This window comes from Mirounga leonina, unplaced genomic scaffold, assembly GCF_011800145.1.
Source record: "Mirounga leonina isolate KUSES-001 unplaced genomic scaffold, KU_Mleo_1.0 Mir_106, whole genome shotgun sequence".
Taxonomy (NCBI): domain Eukaryota; kingdom Metazoa; phylum Chordata; class Mammalia; order Carnivora; family Phocidae; genus Mirounga; species Mirounga leonina.
In genome coordinates, this window is record NW_023270232.1 from 1,970,973 (window position 1) to 1,991,934 (window position 20,962).

At 37.2% G+C, this 20,962-nt stretch overlaps 1 protein-coding gene and 1 non-coding gene across 2 annotated transcripts in view; both read right to left on the bottom strand.

The window, feature by feature from the left end:
- Positions 1-20,962, bottom strand: part of LOC118017833 (catenin alpha-3-like) — a 1,833,615-nt gene that overhangs the window by 276,398 nt on the left and 1,536,255 nt on the right. The window lies entirely within an intron of this gene.
- LOC118018454 lies at positions 20,675-20,856 on the bottom strand. Its single transcript, XR_004681412.1, has one exon. It is a non-coding gene; the product is annotated as a U2 spliceosomal RNA (small nuclear RNA).

The window sequence follows — 20,962 nt, forward strand, 5'->3', positions numbered from 1 at the left end:
CCTGCCCAACACAAAATTTTCCTTTTTTACCCAAAAGCCTATTTCCATCATGTGAATAATGCCCCTTGCTGCTAACTTGACTCCCTACTTTATTTTCTGGCCTGATTTTCAAAGTTGGAACAATATCTTTGGCCTCCCTCCTTTGAGGAATCTGAATTGAAAGGTGATCCTAGCTACTCTTACCAAATCATTTAGCAGAAAGCTAGTGTAAGAAGTACCAGTTTTAAATAAAAAAAAGTCAAACACTATATTAAAAACATCATGATGTGGGGTGTCTGGGTGGCTCAGTTGGTTAAGTGTCTGCCTTCAGCTCATGTCATGGTCCTAGGGTCTGGGATCAGGGGTCACATCGGGCTCTCTACTCAGCAGGGAGCCTGCTTCTCCCACTCCCTCTGCCTACCACTCCCCCTGCTTGTGCTCTCTCTCTCTAATAAATAAATAAAATTTTTAAAATAAAAAAAATTTAAAAAATAAAAATAAATCATAATGTAATATATTGTTTTTAACCTTATATCAAGAAATGCTAACTACCCAAATGAATATATCTCTCTTCTGGTAGCTGACTCTATTGTTGTTTGTTTTTTTAACCACACAAAGAGAATCCTATTTTGTAGAATGATGTCCATACTCAAACGTTTTAATGGGTCAAAAAAAAAAAAATTCAGATATTGTCTCCCTCCTGCTTCAAGATGAAATATCACCACATATTATCTCACTGCACTTTAATCAGTTTATTTATTTATTTATTCATTCATTTATTTGAGAGAGATAATGGGTGAGAGTGGGGAAGGGGCAGAGGAAGAGGAAGAGAATTTCAAGCAGACTCCCTGCTGGGCACAGAGCCCCTCAAGGGGCCTAAACTCTTGACCCTGAGATCATGACCTGAGCTGAAACCAAAGGTCCGATGCTTAATCAACTGAGCCACCCAGGTGGCCCTAATCAGTTTACTTTTTAACTAAATACGGACTCCACACAGACAAGAAGTGGGACTCAGAAAAAATAAATTATCAACTTATTTTAAACTCCTTTCTACCATATAATTCAGCCATCCCACTTCTGAGTACATATCAAAAAGAACTGAAATTGGGATCTCAAATGAGTATCTTCACTCCCGTCTTCATTGCAACACTATTCCCAATAGCCAAGATATGTAAACAATCTAAATGTCTATCGATGGATAAATGGATAAAGAAAATGTGGTATATAACATATAATGTAATATTATTTGCCTTAAAAAAAAAGAAGACTTGCTATATGTGAACACATGAATGAACCTGGAGAACAGTCACAGAAGAACAAACACTACATTATCTGACTCATATGACATATCTAGAATAGAGAAACTCATAGAAGCAGAGAGTAGAACAGTCGTTTGCCAAGACCTGAGGAGAGGGGAAAATGCAGAGTTGTTACTCAATGGATATATACTTTAAGTTATTAAAAATGGATAATTTGTGGAGATCTGCTATAAAACACAGTGCTTATAGTTAACAATCCTATACTGTACATTTAAAAAATATCTGTTAAGAAGGTAGATCACATGTTGGGTGTTCTTATCAAAATAATTAAAAAAAAATTCTTTCCACAAAGTTTTAATGACCAAGACCCGCTCAGAAACACACGTATACACTCATATACCTCCCCCCACCCACCCACACACACGTACTCATCTTGTCTCAGAGACTCTGAGTCAAGCCAGAGCTGAATATCCAATAGATGGAGGATGGGTTCAAGGAAGAGGGGAAGATGTTATAGAGGTAGGCTTCAGAATCAATGGGACAATGTTTTACATCAAACCCAGTGGGGATGGCAGAAAGGCAAGGATACAATCAGAAGCAAAGGGATCTGTAGCCAAGATCAATGGAATGAAGTGAACAGTTTCTGAAGCACGAACAAACCTGGAGTGATTACCTGACCACCAGTTCTTACAATGGTTACATAAGTTTTGAGATAGGAATGGAGTTATTAAATGCACTGAAGCAGTTTGAATAAATACTGGCGAACTGTGAAATGATGATTTAAGCTCTATGATGAAGTTCAGTGTAAAATATAGATGAGAATATCACAATCACTGGACTTCTCTTCAGAATTGCATTGCAAATGCGTCCAATAAAATTTTCTTCATGTAATTTCTTTTTTTTTTTTTATTTATTTATCTGAGACAGAGAGAATGAGAGAGACAGAGAGCACATGAGAGGGGGGAGGGTCAGAGGGAGAAGCAGACTCCCTGCCGAGCAGGGAGCCCAATGCGGGACTCGATCCCGGGACTCCAGGATCATGACCTGAGCCGAAGGCAGTCGCTTAACCAACTGAGCCACCCAGGCGCCCTCTTCATGTAATTTCTAATTTATGACCATGGGCAGTCCTTTCATATTTCTGTTCAATCCAACTATTTCTGAAATATGCATACAAATCACATCCCTGTGCTTATAGTATTTTACTGAAATCTTGTTGTATTAAACATTACTTAGCATGTAAAATCTAACTTAATAGTTGAGGTTTAGGCAGCATTTTGCTGTAAGGCAAAATTGCTTTAGGTTGCAGTTTGTAGAAAACATTCTCCCTCTAATGATTAAAAGCTCCAAATCACCCTATCTTCCTCATGACTCCAGCATTTAGATTAGAATTTGTCTTCTTATCCATTGTTACTGACACCTTGAAACTCAGTTCCTTTAGCTCATTTACTATAGTGACTGACTTCTAACACAGAGCTTATCATCCAGTATTTCTCTATCTTCAAAATTTAGAACCTTTTTAGGTGATATCAATCCCATTCTCATTAAACTATTAAACTTTCATGTCATCCAAATCAAACTCTCTACATCACTTATTTCTCTTATCATTTGCTTCTCTAACTTACTTCTGACTACACTTTACTCACTACCCAGACTAAGATTCAGCTTAGTTCTGTCACCACTGCCTTCCCTAACAGCCTGTCTTCCAGAGGTTCTTTCCCTCCTCTGCCACCATCACATACTGATCTTCCTTGGGCTGCTAATCTTTGATCCTAAATCATTCTTACCACCTTTTTTTTTTTTTTAAGATTTTATTTAGTCATTTGAGAGACAGCGCACAAGCCAGCCGGGGAGGAGGTGGGGAGGGGGGAGGGGTAGAAGCAGACTCCCGCTGAGCAGGAAGCCCACTGCTGGGTTCTATCCCAGGACCCCAGGATCATGACCAAGCCAAAGGCAGACACTTAACTGACCTAGCCACCCAGGCACCCCTATCTTTTTTTTTTTTAATTTTTACTATTTTTGGAAAAAGCTAGAAGAACTGCCCTGTTGTAACTTTTGATACCTAATTTCAACTGGACTTTCATTCACAATTGGTATTCTTTTCTTCATTTTGTATTGGTGTTCTGGTGAATTTCCTATAAGGTCTATTTCCTGTCTCCTCTTCATAAACCAAAACCGCACTTTATCTCCTCTAAACTGATGTTGCCAGAAGACTTAAGCTATGTGGTGTTACTTATTTCATCTATTCTCTCCATTTTTAAAAATGATTTTGTCTCTGTATACCCTTATTTCTCTCCATTGAAAGAATATGTATAGTCTACCTTTTTAAGGTTTTTTTTTTTTTTTTTTTTTTTTTCTAGACTTGCTATAGACCCCAAGGCTATCTCAAACCTCTTGGTCATTTATACTTCTTTGATGGTTTACCTCTACTTTTAATCATAGAAAGCTATGGCCCCTACTTCAAAACTTCAAAGAAATAATTATTTAATATTTAAATGATTCTCTCTTCTTTTATGATTTCAAACTTCCAAAATGGTCTGTATTCCATATTTCCATAAATCTCCCCTTAATCCCACTCACATAAATTTAAATGTCCAGCAGATTATGTGATCATACTTTTTTTAATTTCCAGTTAAAACATTGGTATGTTTCAATCTTCTTTGGGTTTTTTGTATTATATATCTTTCTTTCTTTTTCTTTCTTTCTTTCTTTTTCTTTCTTTTCTTTCCTTTCTTTCTTTTCTTTCTTCTTTCTTCTTTCTTTCTTTTCTTTCTTTCTTCTTTCTTTCTTTCTTCTTTCTTTCTTTCTTTCTTTTTCTTTCTTTCTTTCTCTCTTTTTCTTAGAACTCTGGCTCATCCACCACACTTTTACTTTTTAATCTCATCCGTATGCACTTACCAAGGCTCAAATCTTGGTCTTCCTGGTGAGAACTTAAGCTCTTTCAAGGTGGTATCAATTAATTAGCAAAACATCTTGTACTAAATGTATATTAGTTTTGGATTTTCTCAAAAGAATCATATTTTGCAAGGTTCTTTCCCTTCAGTCAAGGCTTCTTTTGCACTTTATTAACAAGAGACATAACTATGAGAGAAGAATACCTTTATGGGCTTTTAATGCTGAGTTCCAGGCTACAGCTCATGAGAAAAATCACCCAAAATTACAAGCAAAAGTCTGGAGTTTGGGTGAGTATCAACCTTACAGATCCATCTTCATGACCCTCTTCTAACAGAGAATCCAACCACTGGTGAAAAACCAGCATTATCACCACATTTTGCAAGGTCAGTAAGATCCCTCAGAACAGAGAAAAGAATCACTATGGCATTAGTTGAATTACTAAAGTATTTAAGTCAATGCTATGCATTTAGAGAATAAAGACAAAAATGAATTTCAAATATAAAATCAGTAGAGCCTAAGTATAAACTAACAATAATAAATAATGCTTCAAATGTCATTATCTTTCAGGGGATACTATAAAAATGTTACTGAATGGTGACAAGCTCACTCTTGTTGAAATGAGCTTTCTGGGTTTTCAAGAAGATATGGGTAATGCAGGGAGTGGTCCCACTCCTATTAAAGCAATAATCATGGGATAAGAATAGAATAATTTTAGTGGATTAAAAAAAAAGAGGTATGAGAGACATAATTATGAAGCAGGCATAATCTCAAAGGTTAAAATATCACCAAAGAATGATACTCTGGCTTTGAACACTCTCCTTTGGAATTAATTCTTCCCTAAGGAAAAGAAGAAAAAAAAACTGCAGTGACTAAAATTACTTAATTTTATTAACCCATCTGAAAAATTATGAACAACTAGTGTTTCTACACAAAATAATAAGCCCAGTTAAATTTGAATTTCAGATAACCCACAATTTTATTATATTCTTGATATAATTATTCATCATTTATCTGAAATTCAAATTTAAATTCATGTCTTATATTTTCATTTGCTGTATCTAGCTTCCCTAAAAGGACCTAACTGGTGAATATTATTTGTGTTGATATTTAACTACTGCTGGTCCCTCTCTCCACTCCACAAGACTTTAAGTTCTACTAGGGATTGTAATCTTTCATATTTACTACTATATCGTCAGCATCTAAACTCTAAATTCTAAGAAAAAGTTTGAAGGTATTAGAGGTAGGAAGGTAGGGCTAGGATCAATTTCACAGACTCACTTCCATTCTTGTTTTCTAATAAAGTTACCAAGCTTTAGTAGAAAACAAAAATCATCATCACATCCTGAAAGGTCAGTAAGAACTCCTTCACAAAGAATAGGAGCTTGTAAAATAATTACTTTAAATAAAGGAAAGAAAATGAACCACTCACACTGTTCTCTCTCTCCACTTCTTGGTTATCCAAATAGCAGTCAAGTTTTCCTTGGTTGACAATACTATGTGGTAGCTGATATAAGCAATCAACACATCCAAATTTCTCATTCAGACCCTCTCCCTCTTTTTTCTCCTTCCTCTCTTGTTAGATAAAATAACAACCTAATTGCACTGATAATCACAAAATTTTAGAACAAGAAGGGATAGAAAATATCAACTTTATCTTCTTTATTTTACAGATCAAAGGACTAAAGCTCTCATAACTATGAGTTCTTTCTCGATAAAAACCTTTTACTTGGTATGGTGTAATTATGCTCCAAGATTCTGCCTCAGCCTTCCCCTCCAGATGTGTATCTCATCACAGTACAAATACTGTCTCCTGGTACCTATTACAAGTATCCCAGTGCTCTCACTGGCCCATAGGTGACCACTTCCTCCTTTGTACTCCCATCTGTTCATGTATGTATTCTCAGTTTAAACATCTGTCTTCTCCTGTTAACCTGAATTATGTGAATGTAGGGACCATAGCTTGTTCTTGCTGAAATGACTAATGCCTATTCAACTGCCAGGGCACAGAGTACAAGCCTAAGAAGCTTTTGACAAATGAGGAAACACATACATAATTAATGGCATAAACAATATCAAAGTTTAAGTACTGTGTGTGTGTGTGTGTGTTTTTAACCAACCTATAGGATTGAACTGAAGATCTGTCAAATTTAATGTAAAAGTGGCAATAAATCTGGGGATGAAATTTATCATAAAAATGTCAGCAATCTCTCAATATAACAGACATGCTGAGAAGCCTGCTCTAGAACATACATAAAATTTTCTATTTTTCACTTTCCTGTCCACTAATTAAATTTTATTTTCCTTCAGGCACAGTTTGAACATGTGGAATATTTCTTATTCCATTGTGTCTAATTTCTTTACTACTGTATTCTGTAATTTTTCATCACACACACATACACTCACACACTATTTTGATAATAATGTGGATGAAGCAGATTTTGGAATCTAAACACTTTTAATCAGTCACATTGCTTCTGGGGTGCCTGGGTGGCTCAGTCATTGAGCATCTGCCTTCAGCTCACGTCGTGATCCCGGGGTCCTGGGATCGAGCCCCATGTCGGGCTCCCAGCTTGGCCGGGAATTCTGATTCTCCCTCACCCACTCCCCCTGCTTGTGTTCCCTCTCTAGCTATCTCTCTCTGTGTGTCAAATAAATGAATAAAATCTTTACCAAAAAAAATCACATTGCTTCTATAACTAAACATATTCTAAGTTCTCAATTCCTAATTTAGAAGTGAATTTCTGGAATGTAACTGGTGTGAAAACTAAGACTTGCTTTTGTATGCAAGATATAAAAAGCAAAAAAAAAAAAAAAAGTCTATACTCAACCTGTAAATCAGAAATTAGTATATGGTCAGATGGTAACTAGACTTATTGTGGTGGCTATTTCATAATATATATAAATATCAAATCACTATGGTATGTACTTGAAGCTAATACAATATTGTATGTCCATTATTCTGCAAAATAAATAAATAAAAATAAAGCCAGAAAGCTACTGAAAGGCAAAAAAAAAAAAAAAAAAAAAAGAAGAAGAAGAAGAAATAACATATGGTTATAGATACAATTTTCTCTTATAAACACATTTTAAACAAAATTTTCAAATGACAAAGATATGTTAGTTGATGCATAATGGCATCATCATTTTCAAATTTTTCATTTCATTTAGATTCAGGTGGTAAACAGATACAAAATGATAAAGTTATCTACATGTCCTGTCATTACGTGTGGATGCATTATTTATACATGTATTTACAGACCTTTTGTTAACTAACATTGAAGAAAAAATATTATATAAAAATTGGTGATTCTCAAACAATAAATCATGGAACACTACATCAAAAACTAAGGATGTAATGTATGGTGACTAACATAATAAAATAAAATTTAAAAATATTGGTGATTCTTTTTATAAATATAAGAGGTTATCTTTTATTTGCCATGTGTTAAGTACTATGTGTAAATTACTAAGCTAAGCAAGCATACCGTTAATTTAAACCTCATTATTCTCCAGAAAAAATCAGTAATATTATTATCCCCCAATTTGATTAAAAAAAAATGGAGACATAGAAATTCAATAGATATACTCAACTATAAAAAAATGACTTTGGTGGGGGATGCCTGGATGGCTCAGTCAGTTAAGTGTCAAACTCTTGATTTCTGGTCAGGTTGTGATCTCAGGGTCATGAGACCAAGCCCCGCATAAGGCTCCACAGTCATCATAGAGTCTGCTCCAGATTCTCTCCTTCTCCCTTTGCCCCTCCCCCTGCTCATTTTCTCTTTCTCTCTCTCTCTCTCTCTCTCCCCCCCAATAAATAAATAATCTTAAAAAAAAGGAATTTGGTTACATAAATATTACTTTAAAAAAAAGATGGTCACCTTATATTTGATTCCTTACAAATTTAGTCAATTCACCAGGTATAATCCCAATTGCTTTATTTTGGTCAACGTGATTAAGGAAGATTCAATCAATTCTACCTTTGGCCAATTATAGGTGTCACCTAGATGATTAAAAAAAAACCACAAAGAAATATAACCACAATTTAGTAACTATTCCTGGGATTTCATCTCATAATTATTAACTATTAGATATAATTTTAAACAAACATTTTGAAAATCACTGTATCAAAGTAAGTGGTTACCTTTTGGAGATCATGTATAGAGCCTATGGAATAAATGAGTGAATGGGAATGACCTAATTTTCTGGGATATCTGTGAAATAAATTTTATTCATTAATTTGAGTATTTCAAACAGAGTTATGTATTCTGGAAAACTGTTTTAGATGACTCAAAGACTCAAAAAAGATGAAGCTGTTGAAGGGGCAGAGCAAGATGGTGGAGGAGTAGGAGACAAGGATTTCGTCTGGTCTCAGGAATTCAGCTAGATAGGGATCAAACCATTCTAAACACCTACAAACTCAACAGGAGATTGAAGGAAAGAAAAGCAACAACTCTCTGAACAGAAAAGTGACCACTTTCTGGAAGGTAGGACGTGCAGAGAAGTGAATCCGAGGCGATATTCGGGAAGATAGATGGCAGGGAGGGGCCTCTGTCGGCCGCTTCTGGCAAGTGATAAAGCCGCGGAGCACAAAATCAGAACTTTAAGAAGTCTGCTCCACTGAGGGACCTCGCTCCAGTGGCTAAGTGAGGGGTGGAACCCTCGTGGGACAGTGTGGTCTCAGGACCCTCGGGGTCACAGAAAGACCGGGGGTGTTGGAGTGCAGCAGAGCTCCCAGGTAACTGAGTGTGGAAGCCAGCTGCAGAAATGGAGCCAAGGCACAGGCTCTCAGTCCAGGGTTGCCATAAACCATGATCCGTGGCACAGTTGGGCCACTGCTCCTCCAGCAGGGACCCAAGAAGTGGCAGATCCGGGGAGACTCCCCTTCCTCCCCTGGGAGGAGAGGTGTGGGAGTGCACCACAGGGATCTGCTGGGTTTGGAGACTCCACATGGGGTCGGATGCCAGAGATAGAAATGCTCAATCACAGGCCGGGTGAGCGCGGAGTGCGGCCGGAGACCGGGGAAATGGGAGTGATTGACAGCTTTTCTCTGGGGGTTCACTAAGGAGTGGGGCCCCGAGTTCTTGGCTCCTCCAGGGCAGAGATTGGGAGGCCGCCATTTTCACTCTCATCCTCCAAAGCTGTAAGGAAAGCTTGCAGGAAACAAAAGCTCCCAAGAGCAAACCCAAGCAGATAACTTAGCCTGGACTGGCAAGGGCAGGGCAATTCCGCCTCCGGCAAAGACATTTGTGAACCACGGCAACAGGCTGCTCCCCTACAAAATCAGGGAGAACAGCCAGCCAAGACCAAGTTTACCAATCAATGAGAACGGCAGAACTCCAGCACCAGGGGAATAATGCACATAGAATCCATGGCTTTTTTACCATGATTCTTTAGTCTTTCAAAATTAATTTTTTTAACTGTCTTTTTTTTTTTTTTTGAATTTTTCTTTTTTGCTTTTTCAGCCAATATCTTATCAATCCCTTTTTAAAAAACATTTTTATTTTTCATTTTTAGAGTCATATTCTATCCCTTCATAGTAGTTACCCTTATTTTGGCATATATATATAAGTTGTTCTCTCTTTAAAATTTTGAGATAGTTTCTTCTAACAGATCAAAATATACCCTAAATCTCTAGTGTATGGTTTTGTTCTACCCTCCTGCCTGATCACATTCTCTCTCATTTTTTTCTTTTTTTTTTTAATCCTCTTCTTTTTTTCAAACAACTTCTTATCAATTCCTTTTATAATTTTTTTTTTATAATTTTCATCTTTACAGTCATATTCCATCCCTTTGTCATATCAACCCTTATTTTTATACATAAATAAGTTTTTCTTTCTTTAAAATTTTGGGAAGCACTTTCTTCTAAGAAACCAAAATACACACAAAAACTAGTGTGTGGCACTGATATATGCACCAGCCTGATCATATTCTCTTTTTTTTTTTGGTTTGTTCTGTTATTGTTTGTTTTTATCTTTTTCTTTACCTTTTTTCTTTCTTTCCCTTTCTTTTCCCCCAGCATCAGGTCTTTTCTGATTTGTTTAGAGTATATTTTCTGGGGACGTTGTTACCCTGTTAGCATTCTGTTCTCTCATTAATCTATTCTCCTCTGGACAAAATGACAAGATGGAAAAAAATCACCCCAACAAAAAGAACAAAGGTAGTATCGACTGCCAGGGACCTACTCAATACGGACATTAGTACGATGTCGGAATAAGAGCTCAGAATCATGACTTTAAAGATACTAGCTGGGCTTGAAAAAGGCATGGAAGTTATTAGAGAAATGCTTTCTGGAGAAATAAAAGAACTAAAATCTAACCAAGTCGAAATCAAAAAGACTATTAATGAGGTACAATAAAAAATGGGGGTGCTAACTGCTAGGATAAATGAGGCAGAAGAGAGAATCAGTGATATAGAAGACCAAATGATGGAAAATAAAGAAGCTGAGAAAAAGAGAGATAAACAACTACTGGATCACAAGGGCAGAATTCGAGAGGTAAGCGATACCATAAGATGAAACAACATTGCAATAATTGGGATCCCGGAAGAAGAAGAAGGAGAGAGGGGGGCAGAAGGTATATTGGAGCAAATTATAGCAGCGAACGTCTGTAATTTGGGGATGGAAACAGGCATCAAAATCCAGGAAGCACAGAGAACCCCACTCAAGATCAATAAAAATAAGTCAACACCCTGACCTCTAATAGTAAAACTTATGAGTCTCAGAGACAAAGAGAAAATCCTGAAAGCAGCTCGGGACAAGAGATCTGTAACCTACAAGGGTAGAAACATTAGATTGGCAACAGACCTATCCACAGAGACCTGGCAGGCCAGAAAGGACTGGCAGGATATATTCAGAGCACTAAACGAGAAAAATATGCAGCCAAGAATACTATATCCAGCTAGGCTGTCATTGAAAATTGAAGGAAAGATAAAAAGCTTCCAGGACAAACAAAAACTAAAGGATTTTGCAAACACAAAACCAGCCCTACAGGAAATTTTGAAAGGGGTCTTCTAAGCAAAGAGAGAGCCTAAAAGCAACATAGACCAGAAAGGAACACAGACAATATACAGTAACAGTCACCTTACAGGCAATACAATGGCACTAAATTCCTATCTTTCAATAGTTACCCTAATGTAAATGGGCTAAATGCCCCAATCAAAAGATACAGGCTATCAGACTGGATTAAAAAACAAGACCCATCGATATGCTGTCTGCAAGAGACTCATTTTAGACCCAAAGACACCCTCAGATTGAAAGTGAGGGGGTGGAAAACCATTTACCATGCTAATAGACACCAAAAGAAAGCTGGGGTGGCAATCCTTATATCAGACAAATTAGATTTTAAACCAAAGACTGTAATAAGAGATGAGGAAGGACACTGTATCCTACTTAAAGGGTCTATCCAACTAGAAGATCTAACAATTGTAAATATCTTTGCCCCTAACATGGGAGCAGCCAATTATATAAGGCAATTAATAACAAAAGCAAAGAAACACATCGACAACAATACAATAATAGTGGGGGACTTTAACACGCTCCTCACTGAAATGGACGGATCATCTAAGCAAAAGATCAACAAGGAAATAAAGACTTTAAATGACACACTGGACCAAATGGACTTCATAGATCTATTCAGAACATTCCATCCCAAAGCAACAGAAAACACATTCTTCTCTAGTGCCCATGGAACATTCTCCAGAATAGATCCCATCCTAGGTCATAAATCAGGTCTCAACCAGTACCATAAGATTGGGATCATTTCCTGCATATTTTCAAACCACAGTTCTTTGAAACTAGAACTCAATCACAAGAGGAAAGTGGGAAAGAACTCAAATCCATGGAGGCTAAAGAGCATCCTACTAAAGAATGAATGGGTCAACCAGGAAATTAAAGAAGAATTTAAAAAAATTCATGTAAACCAAAGAAAATGAAAACACAATTGTTCAAAATCTTTGGGATGTAGCAAAGGCAGTCCTAAGAGGAAAGTATATAGCAATACAAGCCTTTCTCAAGAAACAAGAAAGGTCTCAAGGACACAACCTAACCTTACACCTAAAGGAGCTGGAAAAATAAAGCCTAAACCCAGCAGGAGAAGAGAAATAGTAAAGATCGGAGCAGAAATCAATGAAATAGAAACCAAAAGAACAGTAGAACAGATCAACAAAACAAGGAGCTGGTTTTTTGAAAGAATTAACAAGATTGATAAACCCCTGGCCAGACTTATCAAAAAGAGAAGAGAAATGACCCAAATCAACAAAATCATGAATGAAAGAGGAGAAATCACAACCAACACCAAAGAAATACAAACAATTATAAGAACATATTATGAGCAACTCTATGCCAGCAAATTAGATAACCTGGAAAAATTGGATGCACTCCTAGAGATGTATCAACTACCAAAACTGAACCAGGAAGAAATAGTAAATCTGAACAGACCTATAACCACTAAGGAAATTGAAGCAGTCATCAAAAATCTCCCAACAAACAAAAGCTCAGGGCAAGATGGCTTCCCAGGGGAATTCTACCAAACATTTCAAGAAGAATTAATACCTATTCTTCTGAAACTGTTCCAAAAAATAGAAATGAAAGGAAAACGTCCAAACTCGTTTTATGAGGCCACCATTACCTTGACCCCAAAACCAGACAAAGACCCCATCAAAAAGGAGAATTACAGACCAATATCCCTGATGAACATGGATGTAAATATTCTCACCAAAATACTAGCCAATAGGATCCAACTACATTAAAAGGATTATTCACCACGACCAAGTGGAATTTATCCCTGGGCTGCAAGGTTGGTTCAACATCTGCAAATCAATCAACGTGAAACAATACATTAACAAAAGAAAGAACAAGAACCATATGATCCTCTCAATAGATGCAGAAAAAGCTTTTGACAAAGTACAGCATCCTTTCTTGATCAAAACTCTTCAGAGTATAGGGATAGAGGGTCCATACCTCAATATCATAAAAGCCATCTATGAAAAACTTACAGTGAATATCATTCTCAATGGGGAAAAACTGAGAGCTTTCCCCCTAAGGTCAGGAACACAGCAGGGATATCCACTATCACCACTCCTATTCAACATAGTATTAGAAGTCCTAGCCACAGCAATCAGACAACAAAAAGAAATCAAAGGCATCCAAATCGGCAAAGAAGTAGTCAAACTCTCACTCTTTGCAGATGATATGATACTTTATGTGGAAAACCCAAAAGACGCCACCCCAAAACTCCTAGAATTCATACAGGAATTCAGTAAAGAGGCAGGATATAAAATCAATGCACAGAAATCAGTGGAATTCCTACACACTAACAACAAGAGAGAAGAAAGAGAAATTAAGGAGTCGATCCCATTTACAATTGCACCCCAAACCATAAGATACCTAGGGATAAATCTAACCAAAGAGGCAAAGGATCTGTACTCAGAAAACTATAATATACTCATGAAAGAAATTGAGGAAGACACAAAGAAATGGAAAAACGTTCCATGCTCATGGATTGGGAGAACAAATGTTTGAAGATGTCAATGCTACCTAGAACAATCTACACATTCAATGCAATCCCCATCAAAATACCTTCCACTTTATTCAAAGAAATGGAACAAAAATCCTAAAATGTGTATGGAACCAGAAAAGACCCTGAATAGCCAGAGGAATGTTGAAAAAGAAAAGCAAAGCTGGCGGCATCACAATTCCAGACTTCAAGTGCTATTACAAAGCTGTCATCATCAAGACAGCATGGTACTGGCACAAAAACAGGCACATAGATCAATGGAACAGAATAGGGAGCCCAGACATGGACCCTCAACTCTATGGTCAACTCATCTTTGACAAAGCAGGAAAGAATGTCCAATGGAAAAAAGACAGTCTCTTCAACAAATGGTGTTGGGACAGTTGGACAGACACATGCAGAAGAATGAAACTGGACCATTTCCTTACACCACACACAAAAACAGACTCAAAATGGTGGAAAGACCTCAGTGTGAGACAGGAGTCCATCAACATCCTAAAGGAGAACACAGGCAGCAACCTCTTTGACCTCAGCCACAGCAACTTCTTTCTAGAAACATCGCCAAAGGCAAGGGAAGCAAGGGCAAAAATGAACTATTGGGACTTCATCAAGATAAAAAGCTTTTGCACAGCAAAAGAAACAGTCCACAAAACCAAAAGACAGCCAACAGAGTGGGAGAAGATATTTGCAAATGACATATCAGATAAAGGGCTAGTATCCAAAATCTATAAAGAACTTATCAAACTCAACACCCAAAGAACAAATAATCCAATCAAGAAATGGGCAGAAGTGGGGCACCTGGGTGGCTCAGTTGGTTGTGCGACTGCCTTCGGCTCAGGTCATGATCCTGGAGTCTCGGGATCGAGTCCCACATCGGGCTCCCTGCTCGTCGGGGAGTCTGCTTCTCCCTCTGACCCTCCCCGCTCTCATGCTCTCTCTCTCATTCTCTCTCTCTAATAAATAAATAAATAAAATCTTAAAAAAAAAAAAAAAAAGAAATGGGCAGAAGACACGAACGGACATTTTTCCAAAGAAGACATCCAAATGGCCAACAGACACATAAAAAAGTGCTCAACATCGCTCGGCATCAGCGAAATCCAAATCAAAACCTCAATGAGATACCACCTCACACCAGTCACAATGGCTAAAATTAACAAGTCAGGAAATGACAGATGTTGGCAGGGATGCGGAGAAAGGGGAACCCTCCTACACTGTTGGTGGGAATGCAAGCTGGTGCAGCCACTCTGGAAAACAGTATGGACATTCCTCAAAAAGTTGAAAATAGAGCTACCATACGATCCAGGAATTGCACTACTGGGTATTTACCCCAAAGATACAAATGTAGGGATCCGAAGGTGTACGTGCACCCCGATGTTTATAGCAGCAATGTCCACAATAGCCAAACTGTGGAAAGAGCCAAGATGTCCATCGACAGATGAATGGATAAAGAAGAGGTGGTATATATATACAATGGAATATTATGCAGCCATCAAAAGGAATGAGATCTTGCCATTTGCAACGACGTGGATGGAATTGGAGGGTGTTATGCTGAGCGAAATAAGTCAATCAGAGAAAGACATTTTTCATATGACCTCACTGATATGAGGAGTTCTTCATCTCAGGAAACAAACTGAGGGTTGCTGGAGTGGGGGGTGCAGTGGGAGAGATGAGGTGGCTGGTGATAGACACTGGGGAGGGTATGTGCTATGGTGAGCGCTGTGAATTGTGCAAGACTGTTGAATCACAGATCTGTACCTCTGAAACAAATAATGCAATATATTTTAAGAAAAAAAAGAAGATAACAGGAGGGGAAGAATGAAGGGGGGGAAATTGGAGGGGGAGACGAACCATGAGAGAGGATGGACTGTGAAAAACAAACTGAGGGTTCTAGAAGGGAGGGGAGTGGGATGATGGGTTAGCCTGGTGATGTGTATTAAAGAGGGCACGTTCTGCATGGAGCACTGGGTGTCATGTACAAAGAATGAATCATGGAACACTACATCAAAAACTAATGATGTAATGTATGGTGATTAACATAATAAAAGATTAAAAAAACTAATGATGTAATGTATGGTGAGTAACATAACAATGAAATTTAAACAAAAAAAAATGAAGCTGCTGAGGTCTCAAGATGCAAATAAAGAATGAAAAGAAATGTGTTTGGTGAAATCTGAGCAAAGGTCAAGTAATAGTTCTCAATTAATATGTTTCATGTAATTTTTATTATAAACATGTATATTTAAATTTGTATATGAGGTAATTTGCAAATATTTAACTCTTTAATCTACACTCTGAAATACTGTTTTTAAAAATTTTATTCATTTATTTGACAGAGAGAGAAAAAATAAAACACGTTGGGAGAATAGCAGAGGGAGGAGGAGAAGCAGGTTCCCTACTGATAGGGAGCCCGATGCAGGGCTCAATCCCAGCCGAAGGCAGACGCTTAACCTACTGAGCCACCCAGGTACCCCTACACTATGAAAGATTTTATAATTTGGCCAATTAAAAAATTCTGTCCTTCGTAAAATAAAAGATTGGCTTATATTATGAAGTATTTCTATTATGGGCATATATCACAACATAACATCTGTCATTCAAGTAATAAAAGATAGAATCAGAATAACCAACATCTGCCCACATGCACATCCTGGGCTTTTAACTACTTTCTACTTAAAATGTATATCTACTTTACTACATCTAAATTTTTGAATATAATCCACAAAATAAAAGTATACATTGGTAGCCTTTAATACTTTTTAAATTCAAGTATAATTAACATACAGTGTGATATTAGTTTCGGGTGTACAAAATAATGATTCAATGATTCTATATATTACTCAGTGCTCATCACTGTTAAGTATACTCTTAATCCCCTTTGTCTATTTCACTCATCCCCCAACCCCTCCTCTCTGGCAGCCACCAGTTTGTTGTCTGTATTTAAGAGTCTGTGTTTTTGTTTGTCTCTTTTTTTTCTTGGTTTGTTCATTTGTTTTTGTTTTTGTTTTTTTCTTAAATTCCACATTGAGTGAAATCATATGCTTGTCTTTGTGTGACTTATTTCACTTAGCATTATACCTTCTGAGTCCAACCACTTTTTTGCAAATGGGAAGATTTCATTCTTTTTTTATGGCTGAGTAATATTTCATTATATATATTCATATATATATACATATATCTCACATTGTCTTTATCTATTCATCTATAAATGGACACTTGGATTGCTTCCACATTTTGACTATTATAAATAATGTTGCAGTGAACATATGGGTGATATGTCTTTTCAAATTAGTGTTTTCATTTTTTATGGGTAAATACACAGCAGTGAAATTACTGAATCCTATGGTAATTTTATTTTTAATTTTTTGAGGGATCTCCATACTGTTTTCCATAGTGGCTGTACCCATTTGCATTCCCACCAATAGTGCACGAGAGTTCCCTTTTCTTCACATATTGGCCAACACTTGTTATCTGTCTTTTTTATTCTAGCCATTCTGACAGGTGTATAGTGATATTTCATTGCAGTTTTGATTTGTATTTTCCTGTTGATTAGTGATGTTAAGCATCTTTTCATGTGTCTGTTGGCCATTTATATGTCTTCTTTAGAAAAGTGTCTATTCAGGTCCTCTGCCCATTTTTTTATTCAGATCATTTGGGTCTCTTTTGGTGTTGAAGTCTTTAATACTTTTCACAAGCAGCCTCTTGGCAAATGAAAGGATATGTATGTATATTCAGTTGACATGTACTTCCTCAGAACTCAGTATATTTTGGTGAGTGCAAAGAAGTAATACCTAACCACAATTCACCTTAAAGGAAAAAGAATATAAGACTAGCCAAGGAAGAAAATAAGCTTCCCTAATATATAATTCATATTGTTCTAAAAGGTATGTATTTTGATCCTTAAAGGTCATGCTGTGATTTTAAGACAATTCTGAAATTTATTCATTACATTTCATGAAAAAAAAAATGTGTCTAGGCATTCCAAGAAGGAGCTATTTTACTGTATGAGGTTGGTACACTTCTGTATAATATGCAACCAAAGAGAGCAGTGTTTCTTTTTCCCAAAGAAGAACATTATTGAAAATAGACAATGTATGATTCCCCCAAGATATCTGGATAGCCATGGAATAAGCTAGAGAATCTTTTCCAAAATGTTATGCATACCTTAGCCACGTATCTTGCTCTCATGTTAGTCTTACCTTCAAAATGAGCCCATCTTTCAGACATGCCATCAATTTATCTATTTCATCAAAAAACAATGTTTAAAAGTGTTGCCCTTTACATCGTGAAACTAACCATGGCAAGAGGTGAGAAATGGAGTAGGCAAGATGTTTACTGAATATATTAATTTATTTAGCTCTAGGTATCATAGTTGTTTTTTAAATATATGAGTTCAAATTTTTTTTTAAAAAAATGAGGGCTGGTGGTGATCATCTAGCTCTCACCATACTCTTGTGCTCATTTGGATTGAAATGGTGTTGCAATACCCAAATCACTATTTTTAAAGTAATTTTCTACCTGATGTATTTGTTCACATTAATAAAAAATTGTTTTGCTGTAGTCATTCATAGCCGCTGAAATAGCAAAATGCAAGCTAGTCCAAGATGATCTAATTTGTACTTGCCACCACAATATTTCTTCCAGGCACAATCAGCCACTCTGTCAGCATCAGTGAATCTCCTCTCTGTATGTTTAATGAGAAAATGTGGAGAAAGAATATCAAAAAATATTTTTATCAGGGCTCAATTTTCCATCCCACTTAGAGTTTCAAGATTCCCAGGCAGTAGATGAGGCTCAGGCAAAGGTGAAAAGCAGCTAATGATTTTGGTTTCTTATTTCCGGAGTAAGAACTAGGTAGATAGATGGAGAGGGAAATTGTATAGGATTTAGTAATTCTGTAGCTATTCAAACACAGGAAAGAAAAATGAAAAGAATTTTAAACTCGCCAATGCTGTTCCCTTTACATATTCACAGGAAATAGATTACAAAGACAAATAAAACCTCAAATGATATTGAACTTCATGAGCATTCCTAGACTGATAATATCCTAGAACAATATAGTAAAGCTTTAGCTAAATCATAACATAATTGTCACTAAATAATAATAATTAAAAAGCATTTGTAGAGTACTGTGCAGTTTCAAATTGCTTGGATACATACATCATTCTGTATTTATATCATCCTTAGCAAACACAAAAAAACCAAACCTCCCCAGGATGTTTTAAGAAAAAAACTGTTCAATGAAATCAGTTTGGAAAATTGTACTTAAAGGAATTTAAAAAGGTGAGATAAAAAGACTATAAATCACTAGAAAGCAGAGTCAGTTTACATTGAAAAGTAACTTCTTTCTGGCCTTGTATTCTGTTCACGTGTACCGTTTTGTTTAACTACATGATGAAATGCCACTATTTCCCTCGCATACATCCCACATACTCCACATTCCCACATAAGCACCATCGTCTCAATAACATGAGGATTCTCCTCTCCCAGGCACCAGGGGCATCAATGCCCAAGGAATACAAGACTGGGTGGCTTTAGTCTCCTGCACTTCACTATCTACTTGGGCTCCCACCAAGTCCACCCTGAGAATATTCAGTGGAAACCCAGTATGCTATTTATGCAAATGTATATTTCTGAAAGTTCTCCAACCCCATCCTCATCTTCTCAGGAGGTGGCAGTATTTAAACTGCAGTTTAGAAGCTCTGCATGTGTCACTAAGTAAGATATTGCTGCAGTTAAAGTAATAACAGGATTTCTGCTATGTCATACCTATTTATGCATTCAGTAAATAAGGAAAGGCCCTACTTTATCCCAGGCACTGTTCTAAGATTTGGGGATATATATGTGGGAGGAAAGACAAAAATATAATGAATGGGGACACCTGGGTGGCTCAGTCAGTTAAGTGTCTGCCTTTGGCTCAGGTCATGATCCCAGGGTCCCGGGATCAAGCTCCTCATCAGGCTCCCTGCTCAGTGGGAAGCCTACTTCTCCCTCTGCCCCTCCCTCTTGCCTTTCCTTTGCCCCTCCCCCTCCCAATGCTCATGCTTTCTCTCTCTCTCTCTCTCTCTCTCTCTCTCTATTTATTTATTTATTTATTTATTTATTTATTTATTTATTTATTTATTTATTTGACAGAGAGAGACGCAGCGAGAGAGGGAACACAAGCAGGGGGAGTGGGAGAGGGAGAAGCAGGCTTCCCGCAGAGCAGGGAGCCCGATGTGGGGCTCGATCCCAGGACCCTGGGACCATGACCTGAGCCAAAGGCAGACGCCCAACTGACTGAGCCACCCAGGCGCCCCTCTTTCTCTCTCTTAAACAAATAAATAAAATCTTTAAAAAATGTAATGAATGAGTAAATGTGTGGTATTTTATAAGGAAAGAAATTCTATAAATTGCAAGGGTAAGAAGGATGAGTGCACATAACAGGGGACAATTAGAATCTTAAATAAGGAGATTAAGGTACATCTCACCAATAAGGCCCATTTGGAAAAGAGGTGAGGGAGATGAGGGAGAGGTGCATGCATGCGTATGGGATAAAAAAAATGCAATTCAAAGAGAACAGGTATTTCCAAAGCCCTGAGGTAGGATCATACTTGGCATGTTTGAGAAACAATAAAAAGGTCAATGTAGAGAAGTGGGTGGATAGAAGGTAGAAGATGCAGACATTATAGGTGTCTTAGAAGACAATATGTTTTAAAAGGCATGAGAAGGGGCGCCTGGGTGGCTCAGTTGGTTAAGCGCCTGCCTTCGGCTCAGGTCATGATCCTGGAGTCCCTGGATCGAGTCCCGCATCGGGCTCCCTGCTCGGCAGGGAGTCTGCTTCTCCCTCTGACCCTCCCCCCTCTCATGTACTCGCTCTCTCTCATTCTCTCTCTCTCAAATAAATAAATAAAATCTTTAAAAAATAAAAAAATAAAAAAAATAAAAGGCATGAGAAAAACACAAGAATCAGAGATAAGCCCATTTTCCATATCTCCATATTTTATAATAATAAGTTAGGTTCTGCTTACAAATTGGGGCTACAGGATAGTAAGCCGTGTGGACTCAGGAAAACTTGAGCATGTGTTTCTCATGTTTGGCTGAAATATGTATATGTCATGGCAAATATCTATGCATTTTCTGTATGATTTAATAAACATTTCAGTCTAAACTCTAAGCAACTTTTAAACTGATAAGAACAGATACTACACTTGATCTTAGCCAAAAGGCCAAGAAGCGATCTAAGCAACTTTTACAGGAGAGTAAGAGAGAGAGAGAGAAATATATAATAGCTAAGAATGCTTTTCTCTAACTTCGTGCTCTTTTCTGGTTCTCATATCTTGAAAA